Consider the following 13,752-nt stretch of genomic DNA (forward strand, 5'->3'; position numbering starts at 1 on the left):
GTGGCCAGCGCTCCGGTCCTGGGTGCACATCTCTGACGATTTCTCAGAATCCAATCTCCCGAACTGCCGCAGAGTGAAGATGTGGGGCAGCACCCGACCGGCTGCGGAGCTCCTCAGGAAGGCTGTCCTGGTCGTGCCGCCCGCCCGCCCTCCATCTACAGAGCTGCCCGTGCGCCGCACCCTCGCGAGATCCGAGCGTCACTGTTGTTTGCTTGCTGCCAATTTGGGAAGTGCAAACCGACATCCCGTCCCCACGGGCACTGCTCTGGCAGGGAGCCCGCCCTTCAGGGCCGCTTGGCCACCCAAATTCCAAGGTCTGGAGTCATCCGTCCTCCCTTCACATCTCAGGTCTCAGGGCCCCTCGCACATGCTGTTCCCCGCTGGGACACTTTTCCCTGCCCCATCACAGGGCTGGCTCCTTCTCTCTCGTCAAGTTTTGGAGAGACCATCCCCAACCATTCTAACTGTGGGGCTTTCCCCCCAAACCCGCTGCTCTTCTCCATTCCTGGCCCAGGTGGATTCTCAATCACCGGCCAGCCCCGCCCAGACCACGAGCCCCGGGAGGCCCACAGCAGTGCTTACAGCCCTGCCACCTCCCGCCCCCGGGGGTGCTCGGGGAAGATTTGGGAGGAAAGCGTTGAGCCAGCGAATGAGTGAAATGGCTATTTGTCTTTCTTCCTTCTGATTTAAAGACCTCTCCGTATTGACCCTGCTCTCTAAGAAAAAGGCCGTTGTCTCTTTGGAGTAATTTTTCAGCAACTCTCTGCAGAGGCTGGTGGCCAGCCTGTCAGACACCCACCCACCCATGGCAGCTCCCCCTTCGTGGTCGTCTCTCCCCCTCTCTCCCTTTCCCTCCCTCTCTCTCTGTGTCTCCCTCTCTCTCTCTCTCTCTCTCTGCCTCCTCCTTCCTTTTATCTGGTTCTCCCCTTTCTCCCCCTGCCTTGCTCTTCCTCCTCCTCTAGGACACAACCCCCGTCTCAAGCCTGTGCCCAGAGCCCACTGTGCGCAGGGGTCCAGGCGCCCCATGGTCAGCCGAGGCCGCAGCAGCCTGGCCGGGGCAGCCCCACTCACTGGACGGCGCAGTCGGGCCGCTGCCCTGGCCAGTTCCCTGGGGCCCGCTCCCCTGCATCCTTTCTGGAAGGGTCTGCCCGGCCAGGCGCTGGCTGGAAGCCAAGCTCCTCCAAGAAACCCATGTGATTAGCGACAGGGCCCAGCTCCGCAGGATAACTGCAGCCCAGCGTGGCGCGATTATGAAACGGTGCGTCGTGAGCAATTAGCTTTAGTCGTTGACATTTTTTTTTAAAGATTTTATTTTTCCTTTTTCTCCCCAAAGCCCCCTGGTACATAGTTGCATAATTTAGTTGTGGGTCCTTCTAGTTGTGGCATGTGGGATGCCACCTCAGCGTGGCTTGATGAGCGGTGCCATGTCCACGCCCGGGATCCAAACCGGTGAAACCCTAGGCCACTTAAGCAGAGCGCGAGAACTTAACCACTCAGCCACAGGGCCTGCCCCAGTCTTTAAAGCAAAGGAGGTGGAAACTCCTCAATGTGAGGTCAGCAATCCGGGGGAGGGGAGAAGGGCCCCAGCCCCCAGCACAGCAGCGGCCCCATAGGACTCGCGCCACACCTGGGCCGAGGCTGCTGGAACCTACGACAGAGGCGCCAGGGACCATCTGCACACATCTCTGCGTGCTCACAGCAAAAACCACTGACCAGAACAGCCCGTTCTGATCCCTGGCCAGCACCCGAGGACAAGTGGGTCCAGATGGACAGGAAGGTGCGGGGGGCGCACTGCTGTCCACGGAGACACGGCCCAGACCACCAGAACCCAGCCGGGAACTGGAGCACACGTGTCGCTTTATTCCCTCTCTGAATGAGCACCCTCGGGCGCCTGCTTCTGGTGATCATCAGGGACACTGTCTTCCCAGCCCTGACTGCAGGCCTGGCGGCTGCTTAGCCCCTCCCACAGCCACAAGGGAGTCCAGGATGGTTTTCTCCTCTTTCCCTGGCAAAGCGGAAAGTCACCTCTGATGGGAGGTCCTGACGCCCCGCAGACTCACCCTGCGGCTCTGCCTTGAGTCCCCGCCAACGGCTGCTCTGGAACTTGCCCGCCCGGCACGAGAAGGAAAGGCATAAACTGGAGCCCCACCTGGCCCGAAGCCGATGCCCTGGCTGGACAGGAGGCAATGCCCGTGTCACCTCCCCCCAACTGCCCAGATGCTGCCTGGGAAACCCAGAGCATCTCCCGACCGCCGAGGACGTCAGCTCCTGCCCATGATGTTGATGGACTGACGAGCTCTTCCTCGCTGCCCACAGAAGAGGGGAGAGGATGCCGCTGAAGCTTCCTGTCTGTCTCAAGTGGCCTTCTCTCCGTCTCTCTTGAGACGCCTGGTGTGCAAGTGACTCAGGAAGCCTAGATGTGATTTAATGAGCGGAGGCCGCACATGGGTGCACACGCGCAGAGGGACACAGAGTCCTGGCCTCCGAAGAGAGCTTGCGAACACGTGACAGTGCGGTCTGCACCCCTGCCGGCTCGGGAAGGGCCCCGAGGGACCACAGGCCATTTGCAGCTGGCAAAATGCAATTTCCTGGTTCGGAGGCTCAAGTTCCAGAACTGAACATTCGTCATGTGCGCCCTGCAAGGCTGCAAATGGCTAGGCTGAGCTGCCCGAGGGAGCCGGAGCAGCTGTTTCACGGTGAAGGGAGAGGGAGAGCCGGACTGGGCCTCCTTCCTGCCAGGAGCAGAGGGAGTCTGCTTGCAGAGGGCCGGCTAAGGGCAGGAGCTGGGGCTCCAGGATGCTCAGAAAGCCCACCGGCCACTCTGCTTTCTCCCGTCTGTGGGGAGTGCCTCCAGGCTGGCTCCACCGCCCTATCCCTCTGTCCGGATCACTTGGTGGAGCTCCGGGAAGGTAAACTAAGCCAGGCATTGGCTGAATTAATCGTAATTAGGAAGGCCGGCCTGCTGCAAATGTAATCATGCGATTCATTTCAAATCCAGATACAATTGACCTGTGGATTACCCACTGTTTGGGACTATCCAAGCTATCGCCTTCCTCCTTCTGTGTAGATTGTTCAGACCTTACACCCCCGGTGTGCTCGCCTTCCTGCTGCCGGGGCCAGGCTCCTGCTTCTCACCAGCTGCTCTCATCTCTCTCTGCCCTCATCCACCTCCCCTCCCCCTCCTCCTCCCCCTCCTCCTTCCCCTCCCCTCCCCTCCCCTCCCCTCTCCTCCCCCTCCTCCTCCCCTTCCTCCTCCTCCTCCCCCTCCTCCTCCCCCTCCCCTCCCCTCCCCTCCCCTCTCCTCCCCCTCCTCCTCCCCCTCCTCCTCCTCCCCCTCCTCCTCCCCCTCCTCCTTCCCCTCCCCTCCCCCTCCCCTCCCCTCCCCCTCCCCTCCCCTCCCCTCCCCCTCCCCTCCCCTCCCCTTCCCCACCCCTCCCCCTCTCCTCCCCTCCCCTCCCCCTCCCCCTCCCCTCCCCCTCCCCTCCCCTCCACCTCCCCCTCCCCCTCCTCCCATTCCCCTTCCTCTCCCTCCACCTCCTTCTTCCCCACTTCCTCCCCCTTCTCCTCTTCCCTCTCCTCCCCCTCCTTCTCCCCCTCCTCCTCCCCCAGCCACCTTCTCCCAGTGCCTTCCTGGTCAGGATCCTGGTTCAGGAAACACATCCATCTTGAAGTCTTCATGCTCTGGCCCCCCCTTGACCCAGGCTTCATGTAAAGAGAGAAAAGCAGGCTCTGAGCCAGGACATGGCAGGACTCTGAGTCTCTGCCCTCCTGACAGCTCCCAACCCCCAAAAGCAAACTAGTCGGGGCCAAAACCAGCTGGCAAGAGCTAGTGCACACCCACCGTGAACCGGTTTGCCGTGAAATATTGTCGAATCTTGGTCTCTTGGAGACTTAGGAGCCGGGCGAATTGTGTGTCGCGCCCGGGAAGGCCCGGCTGAGGGAGGAGGGAAGTTCAGGGCTGGCGGAGAACACCATGCTGTGTGCAGAGAGCCACCCAGGGTGAGCGGTCAGCAGCTGTGCCGGTGGCCAGTGTGAGAATCAGAACCCCCCCAGCCCCCGGGCGGGGAGAAGCAGCTGCCCCATGTGGTCCTAAAAGCCTGGGACCTGGAGCAGGGGAGGGAGGGAGGCAGGACAGGGGCCCTCAGCTCCTCGGAGATCGCTGCTTCCGCTAGAGTTGTCCGCAGGTGGCACGTGCTTTTAACGCTGCTCAGTCGTCCCCTGGTGCAGGCAGCCACAGCGTCCCCGAGCTCAGATAAACCAGGAATGGAAAAGGCCTGGACCCCTGAGTCACTCTGTGGAGGAGAGCTGCCCTGGGGAGCTGTCTGGGTCCACGGCAAATTAACGTGAGTGAGATATAAGCTATACTGTGTTAAACCCCTAGGATTTGGGGGTTATTTGTTCCTGCAGCATGGCTAGTTTATACAGACTAAAACATGGGGGTCACATCCCCAGGGCAGAGCTGGTTTCCCAGTCCTTCCAGCCCGAGACAGAATTCGGCTCCCACCGCATCCCAGGCAGGGCAGCAGTGAGCAGAGGAAAAGCCCTAAAGAGCGTGGGGTGGCCCGAGAGAAGGGGCGATTGTCCCATGGCCAGCCAGACAAAGGCGCCCCCACCCTGCAGGCCGAGGACAGGGGCAGACAGGCACCTCAGCTTGGGGGGGTCTTCAGGGCCCTGAGCCTGCTAATTTTTACATCAATAAAACCCGCTCAGCCTGCTTCACTGAGGTCCCCACGCCAGGAGCCAGGCTTTGCCATCAAATGCAGCTTCCAGAGCCTGCAGCTGACGCATGAGTGGCCTGCCCCAACAAGGCACCTCCACCCGCAGCGAGGGAAGATCTCCCCGTCCCACTGGCCCTGGCACAGACGGAGATTCTCCACCCGCTTTCGAGCTGTGGGACCCACAGCGAGGAAGCTAACTTCAGGAAGCTGGTTTCCTTTTCTTTTTGGCGAGGGGTGACAAAGATGAAACCAGGTAACCATGTAAGCATGTCACAGGTACTCCACACAAGGTAGAGTACAAGAGACAACAGGTGTTTGGGAGCACACACCACACACGTACATGTGCAATGCACGCACACACACATGTATTTGCACATGCACATGCATACACACCTTAGGAATCTGCCCTTCCCAGCAGAGGTCACCCTATCCACCATGTGTGTGACCCTGCCACAAGACCCACCACTGCTTCCACCGATCGTTCCAGAAGTGGACACCTGACCCAACTGGGCCAGTCAGGGTCTCCCCCAATAATGAGGACTTTTGACGCAGGGAGGCATCATTCCTGAGTGAGGCCACATAGACTAGGGGCTCGGAGAAGCTGAGAGAAGAGACGATGCTGCTGGGGAGAGAAATGTGGTGCAGCCTGGGTCCCTGGCTTTCCCACCCTTGCCTCCTTGAGCCTACCTTATCCTGACCACAGAAGGCTCTGGCTCCACTGGCCTGAGTGCTGTCTGCTCCTTGTCATGGATACACCCTGACCAAGACTAACAGGATCTGCTCTGTGTCCGTCTCCCTTCCACGGTGTGCGCCCCCTCCACAGCCTCCCCCTGGCCAGGCAGCCTTCTCAGAGGACCAGAGTTTTTTGTGTTTATTTTAGAAAATAGATTTTATACCACATAAGGCATACTCATGCACACTCATGCACATACACAGGTCACTCAACCAGCCCCACCAATCTGCCCTCGCCTGCCGTTCCCAAATAGACCTGGAAACCAAGTCCTCCTGTAACGCCTAAGGAAAGAAGTGCCCTTCGGTGTTTGCAATCGCTGCCCGCATCTGCACTGCCTCTGTCCTCCAGACACAGTCCTCAGAGCCCTGTCTGGCTCCCACATCCATTTCTGGGATGTGAGGGAGAAGCCAGGGCCCTGGGGCCTGAATCGAGAATGAATCAGCTGAGGGAGGCCTCTGGAGGCCGGGAGCAGGTTGAGGGAACCACGCCCTGCTCCCTGACCCTAAAACCCCAGCTCCAGGTGGTGCCCCCAACGTCCCCACCGGCAGTGACCTCCGGCACTGATAAAGCTGCTGCCCTCTGCTGCAGTGTCAGGGCTCTCGAGTGGACTGAACCAGCTGGCCCAGGCCGGGGCTCGACGGAGGCCAGAGGGCGTGTGGCAGCCTGGCTGGGCCCACTGAGGACGAAACACAGATGACCCCTGGCCGCAGCCTGCTCGGCGACAGAGGCACTGTGCTGTGGGCAGGGCTGGGGCGGGCATGGCTGGGGTGGGCAGGGGCCCAGGTGAATCAGCTTCCTAGGAGGCGGGCAGTAAGGCAGCTCCTGACACTGTCTTAGCCTCCAAACCACCCCCCACTCACGTTCTCATTTCACTCACTGTCCGCCCCCCAGCACCCCTGAGGGTGGATGTGGTCTTACTGTGTGGAAACAGAGGCCCAGGAAGATTCTCGGCCCCAGCTGTGCACTGAATCTGGTGTCCTGATTTCTGACCCTGGGCTATTCCACTAAACCAGGATCCCCAGCCTGGGAATTCCGTGGGAAAGATGAAGTTGCCAGCAGACAGGATCTCAGCCCACTTTTAGGAGGGCCCCTGGCTGACCTGGGTCACTTAGGAAACAGAGCGATAGTCAGTCGGTGGTATAAACACAAAAACCCCCAGAGTCCACCCACGCCCGCTCAGGCATGTTCCCCGAGAAGGCCCCGGCCTCGTGAAGGCCCCCCGGCCCGGGCTGAGCCACGGGAACTGCCATGGTCCCTGCTGAGCAGCAGCTGGTCTGACTCAGAGGAAGGCTGTCCCCATGGCCAGCACAACCCACTGTCGTAGAGACCGGAAACTGGAGGGACAGTGGTCAGTTCCCTCCCGGCTGGCTGCTCTGCACCAGGGCTGGGATGACTCAGACACCCTGTGGTTGGCGTGGGCTTTCGTGGCCCCTCTCTACCCTCCTCCTTGCTCTGGGACAGAGGACACCAAGCCTGCAGGCCCACCAGCTCTGCCCTTTCTTATCTGTCTGCAAACAGCCCCAGAGGGTCGCTGAGCCCTGCCTGCTGAGTGTCCTGGGGAGGCTGGAACAAAGCACCACAGACCAGGCGCCAGGAGTTTTCTCTCTCCCAGAGAGAGGCCAGAAGTCCAAAATCAAGGGCCAGCACGGTTGACTCCTTCTGAGGGCCTTGAGGGAGAAACCATTGCAGCCTCGCCAGCTTCTGGGGAGCCCTCTGTGTCCTCAGCCTGCAGCCATATCCCTGCATCCCTGCCTCCGTCGTCACCTGGCCTTCCCCCTGAGCATCCGTGTCTCCAAATCCCCCTCTTCTTTTAGGGACACTGGCATTGGATTTAGGGCCTGCCCTAACCCACTATGGCCTCATCTTAACCTGATTACATCTACAAAGACCCTATTTCCAAAGAAGGCACCGTTCACAGGTACCGGGGTTAGCACCAGGACGGATCCTTCTGGCGGACACAGTTCCACCCACAGCACTGTGTCTGCGGTTAAAAAAAAGAAGGGCCAGTCCTTTAGAAGCAGCAAAACAGGGAAGTGGGTGCAGGGACGGAGAAGCATGGGGTCGCTGCACCGGGAGGAGTGAAGGGAAAAGCCTCTCCTGGAGGTTTCCTTTGAGAAGAGACCTCCCCCGCCACCTCCCACCGCAAACCAAGGTGAGCTGCCCAAATGCCCCCAAAGTCCTCCAGGTTTCTGTTTCCTGGAGTCACCCTGTCCTTCAATCGTTAAATAAAAATAGGCCCAAATCCCCCTCTAACATGGGAGAAATCCAGCTCCCTCCTAACCTGTTCCAGAAGTGGTTTTCCATGGCGGGGCCTGGCGTGTTTCTCCGGATCCATTTCCCCTGCTCCTACTCCATTCTCCAGCCCTGTTTGCCGTCCCTCGCTGGTTCACACTGTCCCAGCTGCACCCCAGGTCGCCCCATTCTGGACCCTAGCACAGCCAAAGCTCTACCCCCCAGGGCTCCTGGAGCTGTGGCCTTGCTGAGGGTGCCCAGCAATGTGCCAGCCCATCCAGGCTCACACCTAATGGGACGTCGCTGTTGAGAAGAGCACCTTGGCAGGACCCCACACACGCCCCCTGCCCCTCTTCCTGGGAAGCTCCAGCCGCAGCCCACAGTTGGGCTCCTCCCGCCTCACACCCTCTGTCCCCGCTCATTCATCAACTCCCTTCTCTCTCCCAGGCCCAACTTCAACCTGCACCTTCACCACTGCCATCGCCTGCACCAACCTGCACCCCAGTCCTGCTCCCGTTATTGGGAGGCACACAATCCAGCCCTGGGGAGTAGGGTGCAGGGACTCAACCTTCACACCCAAGAGGCCATCAAGGCATTTCACTAAATAAAAGCCTGTTTCCCAGCATTATAAGAAAACTGCAGACCAATATCCCTCATGAACAGAGATACAAAAGTCTTCAACAGGGGCCAGGTGATGTAGTAGTTAAGTTCACACGCTCCACTTCGGCGGCCCGGGGCCCACAGGTTTGGATCCCAGGCACAGACCTAGCACCGCTCATTAAGCCACACATGGGAGCATCCCACATAAAATAGAGGAAGATTGGCAACAGATGTTAGCTCAGGGCCAATCTTCTTCTCCAAAAAAAAAAAAAAAAAAAAAACTTCAACAGATTATTAGCAAACTGCATCTAGTAACGTGTAAAAAGAATATTCTGGGAATGCAAAGTTGGCTCAATATTCAAAAATCCATCAATGTAATCCACCATGTTAACACTCTAATTTAAAAACCCATATAATCATATCAGATGATGCTGAAAAGCATTCAACAAAATTCAGCATCTATTCTTGATGAAAACTCTCAGCAGAGTACGAATAGAAGGGAATTTCCTCAACCTGATAAAGAGCATCCACAAAACACTTACAGCTAAATTCATAGGTAATGGTGAAAGACAGACTGCTTTCTAAGATCAAGAACAAGGCAAGGATGTCCACTCTCACCACCCCTGTTCAACATTGTACGGGAAACACTAGCCAGGGCAATAAGGCAAGAAAAAGAAATAAAAGACGCAGCAACTGGAAAGGGAGAAATAAAACTGTTCTTATTAGCAGATGACATGATTGATCTACATAGAATGTGCCAGGAATCTACAAAACTAAAAAACAAAACAACTCCTGGAACTAATAAATGAATTTAGCAAGGTTGGAGAATGTAAAGTCAACACACACACACACGAAAATTTATAATATTTCTATAACAGTAATGAACATTTGGAAACCAAAATTTAAAAGTCCATACCATTTATGATAGCTCCAAAAAATAAGAAAATTAAGTATAATTTAACAAAACATGTACAATATCAACATGCTGAAAATGACAGATGCTGACCAAAGAAAGCTAACACAAACAGAGAGACGTGCCATCTCAGGGATTGGACGGGTCACATAGTGGAGTTGTCAATTCTCCCCAAATCTTTAAGCTTAATTCAATTTCCATCAAAATCCCAGTAGGAGGGGCCAGCCTGGTGACACAGCAGTTAAGTTTGCATGTTCTGCTTTGGCGGCCCAGGGTTTGCCAGATGCTGGGTGTGGACATGGCATCGCTTGGCAAGCCGTGCTGTGGTAGGTGTCCCATATATAAAGGAGAGGAAGATGGGCACAGATGTTAGCTCAGGGCCAGTCTTCCTCAGCAAAAAGAGGAGAATTGGCAGCAGATGTTAGCTCAGGGCTAATCTTCCTCCAAAAAAAAAAATCCCAGTAGGATTCTTGGTAGACATATAAGATAAACATGGAAAAGCAAAGGAACTAGAAGGGCTAAAACAATTTTGAAAAGAAAAATAAAATGGAAACAATCACTATTCTGATCTTAAGGCTTAAGTTACAGTAATCAAGACTGTGAGGCATTTGCAGAAGGACAGACACACAGATCAACGGCACAGAAAAGAGAAGCCAGACATAGACCCACACAAGGGCAACTTTGATGAAGATACACAAGAAATTCCACGGAGAAAGGAGAGTCTTCTCAACAAACACTATTGGAACAATTCGTCATCCACAGGCTAAAAATAAGAGAGAGAGAACCTTGACCTGAACCTCACTTTTATACAAAAATTGACTCAAATGGATCATAAATATAAATGTGAAACTATAAACTTTTAGAAGAGAACATAGGAGAGAATCCTCATGACTTAGGGTTAGGCTAAGAGTTGTTAGACCATGACACCAAAACCATGATCCATAAAAGAAAAAATTGATAAATTGGACTTCACCAAAACTAAAACCTTTGCTTTTCATTCTTCAAAATGAAGAGAGAAGCCACAGACAGGGAGGAAATATTTATAAATCATAAATCCAACAAAAGACTTGTATCTGGAATATATAAAGAACTCTGAAAACTCAACAACTCAATTAAAAAATGGGTAATGTGTTTAAACAGATATTTCACCAAAGAGGCTATATGGGTGGCAAATAAGCACATGAAAAGGTATTCAACATCGTCAGCAGTGGGGAAAATGCAAATTAAAACCACAACAAGATATCGCTACACACCTATTAGAATGGCTAGAATAAAAATACTGACAATAATAAATGGTAGCAAGGATGTGGGGCAACTGGGGCGCTCCTGCGTTGCTCACGGGAATGCAAAGTAATAGTCACTCAGGAAAACAGTTTGGCAGTTTCTTATTACCTATTACTCTATGTTAATTTTTAAATAATTTATTATAAAAAGGGGGATGAATTGAACTTAACAAAACATTTTCTCTCCCCTAAGAAAAATCCCACCTCCAGCGTTTGGGACACTTCTTTCTTCCTCCTCATTAGCTTCTCCTTTGGGCATCTGAAAGGGAGCCGTTGGCCTGTGCAGAGGACACCCAGTGCCCTGGGTGGCAGGAGGAGCTGGCTCAGTTGGAACTTTCCAGATCTGTCTTCCTGGGATGGCTATGGCTCCTGGAGAAATAAGAGAGTTAGAATCAGCTCTTGCCCCTGACGTGGGAGGGTGACAAGGCTCGTGGCCTTGGCCAGGTTGAAGGGGAGAGATTTCAGGCCAGGCTAGGGGGACGGGCTGCGCCAGGACGGTCTGCTGGGGCAGGAGGGAGCCGGGCAACAGCTGACCTTTCCTTCAGCCACATGGGCATCATGGTCAAGCCAACCTGCTGTGAGGGACCCTGGGGAGGGACCGTGTGCCCAGGACACTGCTCCAGCTCCATAAATACCCTCTATAGTGTCTTTCTCAAGCTGAGCTCGCCACACCTTGGGCACTCCTGGAGATGTGGATACGCAGGGGGCGTCTCCGAGCAGAGCTTCCACATGCCCTTGCCTTTTTGTGGGGTCCCTAAGGGCATAAACAGGGAGGGGAGGTCGAAAACAGGAACCGAAACCTGGCCGGCCTCGTCCTGCCCCTTTTCCGCTCTCCTTCCCTCCTCCTCCCATCTGCGCTCTCTGGAGGGGGCAGGGCTGTGGCCTCGGACTGACAGACGTTGGGTCACCTGCAGCTGGTTCTTAACACCGACTTCTCAGGTATTCCCAGGGCCAACCTAGAGTTTGATTAAACTTGTTTCTTTTACTTTCTTCTCTGCCCCAACTGGTCTTGCTGAGGCAACATGATAAAGTACAGTAAGCAGCGTCGTGCACTTTCAAGGAAATGATTTTCCCAGCAAGGGCTGAGGGCCATCTCAGTTCACCAGGTCCCTGAACCTATTTGCTGGACTTGGCAGGGTTTTCTGGAGACTCAGCTAAAGCATTTCCTTCTCTCCCCGAATCTGAGATTCATGGAATTTCAAATACGTGTTATAATAACAGACACGAGCGTGACAGTTTTCTGTCTCCATGGGGAATAAAAGGCATGTGCCATTTCTCCCCAGAGCCCCGCAGACCTGAATAAATGCAGCAGCGGCAACAGAGACCCAGCACAGAAGAACCCCAGCTCATACCTGGAGGACAGCCGGGGCCTGGGCACCGGGGACACGGCAGGCTCCGTCAGAAGGAATAGCCCAGAGGTTTTTAATTCATCTCAAATGAAAATGCCCCCGTGCCAGCGAGGTGGGAGTGTGGCGCAGTAAAGAAGCAATATGTGGTCCAGGTGGGAGAGGAGGAAGGTTCTAGACCACTGCCCAGCCTCTGATCTGGTGCCCCTGCTTCCAGAATCATCTCCCTCAGGTCCGTCCTCCACATCACCCCTGATGAGCTCGCCAAAGCACGAATGGAATCTGGTCATGCCCCTGCTTAGAAACTCAGCTCAACGGTTCTCCATGGCCCCAAGGAGAAGCCCAAACCCCGCAGGAAATCGCAGACAAGCCGTCTCCAACCACGTGCAGCCTCCCCTCCATGCTCTCCTCCGCACAGGCCCCATGCCCCAGGCCTGCCAAACACCCCCACTCCCCGACACAAGGGCTGTTCCCTCTACCAAGCCTCTGCACAGGCTGTTCCCTCCACTGGGAACGCCTCATCTCTCACCTCCTCCCCAAACCTCCCTGCCACGTATGACTTTGCTGGTGACCTGTTTATCAGGCACTATAAATATTTGCTTGAATATCTATCTTTTTCCAACTGAACTGGGAGCTCTTTAGGGGCCAAAACCACCCCTCTGTATCCCGGGTCTTCATCAGCGCCTCCTGAAAGATGTAGAAAAACAGAAAACAAAGAAAACTCAATTTTTAAAAATCACCTGTGATTTCACCTCTCAGAGCCAGCGGCTGTCCACACCTGCTGTCTCTGCTTCCCACTCTTCTGTGTGTGTCCTTCTCTGTTAAATCAGGGTCCTACTCTCTGTTCTCCTTTGTGACCTTTCTTCCAAGGAGCGGTGCAGAGCAAACCTCTTACCACATCATTAAATACCCTACGATTTCATTGCTACCCCAGAAGCACTCGTGTCACCAGTTTCCTATTTGGACATTTAGATCACTTACCCTTTTTCAGTATCAGAGACCGTGCTGCAACCAGCATCCAGGATGCAGGCATGGGTGCCTGTCTCTGACTGTTCCTCAGGATAAATAAATTCTCAGAAGGGAGTTTCTGGGTCAAAGATACACACATTTTCAGGGCCTTATGATAGATGGATAGATAGATGGATAGATGGATAGGTAGATGGATAGATAGATAGATAGATGTATCCAGAGATAGACAGCTAGACACTGGGTTACAAATAGAGATACATAGAGAAGAATTGGAGGGTAACCAAGACAACGGAATTCCCTCCAGAGAGCTGCCTCTGCTGTATTCGTCAGCTGCGGCTGCCATAACAAAGTACCATGGGTTGCGTGGCTTAAGCAACAGACTTTTATTTCTCATAGTTTGGAGGCTGCAAGTCTGAGATCAAGGTGCCGGCAGATTCGGTTCCTGGTGAGCCCACTTCCTGGTTCACAGCGCACACCTTCTCAGTGTGTCCTCCTGTGGTGGGGGAAGAGAGAGGAAGAGAAGGAGAGAGCGCTCTCTGGAGTCCCTTCTCATAAGGGCACTATTCCGGTCACGGGGGGCCCGTCCTCATGACCTCATCTAACATTACTCACCTCCCAAAGGCCTCATTTCCAGATACCATCACACTGGAGTCAGGGCTTCAACACACGAATTTGAGGGGATGGGCATTCAGCCCCCCAGCTGGAGTAGGAGGAGCCTCCCTCCCAGCATCAGCAGCACGGGGATCTCCAGGTCCCGTGATCTTCCTTCTCTCTGGGCCACAGATGCCCTGCATCTTCCTCTATAACCCTCCTCCCAGGAGGGCGTGAAGGTTGTAGTGGATCGAACAGTGGCCCCAAAAGGATATGTCCAAGTTCCAACCCTGGTACCTGAGAATGCGACCTGATTTGGAAAAGGAGACCTTATTTTGCAGGTGTGATGAGCTAAAGACCTTGAGGT

Source organism: Equus caballus, chromosome 2 (assembly GCF_041296265.1).
Source record: "Equus caballus isolate H_3958 breed thoroughbred chromosome 2, TB-T2T, whole genome shotgun sequence".
NCBI lineage: Eukaryota > Metazoa > Chordata > Mammalia > Perissodactyla > Equidae > Equus > Equus caballus.